The sequence below is a fragment of the Penaeus chinensis genome, chromosome 10 (genome assembly GCF_019202785.1).
Source record: "Penaeus chinensis breed Huanghai No. 1 chromosome 10, ASM1920278v2, whole genome shotgun sequence".
In the NCBI taxonomy this organism is placed as follows: Eukaryota; Metazoa; Arthropoda; class Malacostraca; order Decapoda; family Penaeidae; genus Penaeus; species Penaeus chinensis.
The window spans coordinates 28,663,630-28,666,129 of NC_061828.1; positions in this window are offsets into that span (position 1 = coordinate 28,663,630).

Genomic DNA, 2,500 nt, shown 5'->3' on the forward strand with positions numbered 1-2,500 from the left:
AAAAAGAACAAGAGATGGTACACAGACAAAAGCAGGTTCATAATGACGGAACAGAGAAAGACAGGCCACAGGAGATGAATGAAAGAACCTTACAAAAGCTTGGCAAAAGAAAAAAACAAAAAAAAAAAATGTATATATACCCAATGCCGGCGGGAATGCCATGCCTACTGTGAGTTTACTTGTTTGATTGTTTTTCTCCACAGATCGCTACACTTGTACTAAGTGACCAATGAGCCAATTACGAGTACTGCCTGTCTCGCCCGTTTACCCTTTCCTATGATTTACGAAAATATTTTACGTTATCCTATTTGTTGTTACTAATGTTTATAACATTATAGTAATTGTAATGTTTATAATAAAAAGAACACCATCGATATTCGATTCAATTCAAATCAGGTAAGGTCACAAGGTCTACTAATTGACTCCTTTGTGGCTAAGCGCTAGCAGACATTTCACAAAAAGATTTAGAAAAAAAAAATTAGCATGCATTTTCCACATTTTTTATACATTTTCCCCGGCGGCATTTATATATATATATATATATATATATATGCATATATATATATATGCATATATATATGATATATATATATACATGTATATATATGTATGTGTGTGTATATATATATATATATATATATATATATATATATATATGCGTGAATATGTATATATATTCATATATGCATATATATATATTTATGTATACAAATATACACACACATATATGTACGTGTATATGTGTGTGTATATATACATATATGTATACATATATATATGCATATATATATATATATATATATATATATATATATATGTATATATACATATATATAATAGTATACTCATTATATACTTATATATATGTACTATATATATATAAGTGTATGATGTATATATATATATGTATATATGTATTCTATATACACACATGCGTGAATATATATCTATATATGTATATACACATACACTTACACACACACACATACACACACACACACACACACACACACACACACACACATACACACACACACACACACACACACACACACATACACACACACACACACACTCACACACACACACACATCTATCTATATATCTTTCTATCTATCTATCCATCTATCTATATATATATTTATATATATGCACGCACTTGCACAGGAGCGTCTATTTGGCTCGCTTTATCAGCACGTGCTACGATGTATTTGGACAAGCTTAGTATTCGTGCACGGAAATATGCCCGAAGTATGTGTCCCCCATATTCAGCAGCGCTATGAGGCTCACCCGCGGCATGCGGCCGACTGGACCACCTTGGCAGGGGTTGCTTGCCGTAGACGCCCTACATTCTGTCTCTTTCTCTTTTTATAATATATATACAGATAGGTAGATAGATAGATATAAATATATTGGTAAATCAGTGTATATATATGCATATACCTTCACAGATGTGCACACTCACACACACACACAGATATATATACATGAGTATGTGTGAGTGTGTGTTTATATACTTACATACATACACACACACATATATACATACATACATATATACACACACACACATATATATATATATATATATATATATATATATATATATATATATATTTCAACACACGCACATGTGTGTGTGTGTATGCATATATTTATATATATATATATATATATATATATATGTGTGTGTGTGTGTGTGTGTGTGTGTGTGTGTGTGTGTGTGTGTGTGTGTGTGTGTGTATGATTCTCTCCATATCTGCCGTGGTTCTCCTTCGCATTGCAATGAGGAAAACCCGCATCTCGATCCGACCGATTACTTTATTCGACGCATTTTAATTCTTCCTTGTTCTGACATTCTGTTTTCCTTCCCCGTCCCCTACTGTTGGATGTTGGATGTCTGTGCTTAATTCTTTCTCTTAATTCTTTCTTTTTGTGTATTTTCTTGTCAGCTACCATCTTCTCTCTTTCTTTTTTCTCTTCTTGTTTTCCTAGTTTCGTCCAATCTCTATTTTTCTTTCTATTTATTTCCTACCTCTCTCTCTTTCTCCGTCTGCTCGCTCGTCGATATTTCACACTTTCAGCCTTTCCCCAGGGAGAGACAGAGCAAAGCGCGAGAAGGGAGAGAGAGGGATAAGGAGAGGACAGAGGGAGGGCGCTGTGGGGCAGAGAAGGGCAGAGAAAGACACAATGAGAGCAGTGAAGGGAAGGGAAAGCGACCCAGCTCCCGCGCGTCCTCTGGCGACCTTAAATGCCCACGAATACGGTCGTCCTTTGCCGTTTTATCTGAGCAGCTTAGCGGGGCGGCTCGGGCGTAACCTCGAGCGTTACTCGTGGAAAGGGAAAGGAGGGAGGGAGGGACAGGGAGCCCGAAAGAGGGGGGGGGGGTGTAACCGGGAAATAGCGAGCAGTTGGCACAAGGATGCGATGGCTCCAAAACTGTCAGACTATTTTTATTAACCTCTACCACTTAGGTATCGTAATCATCCATTATCATAAT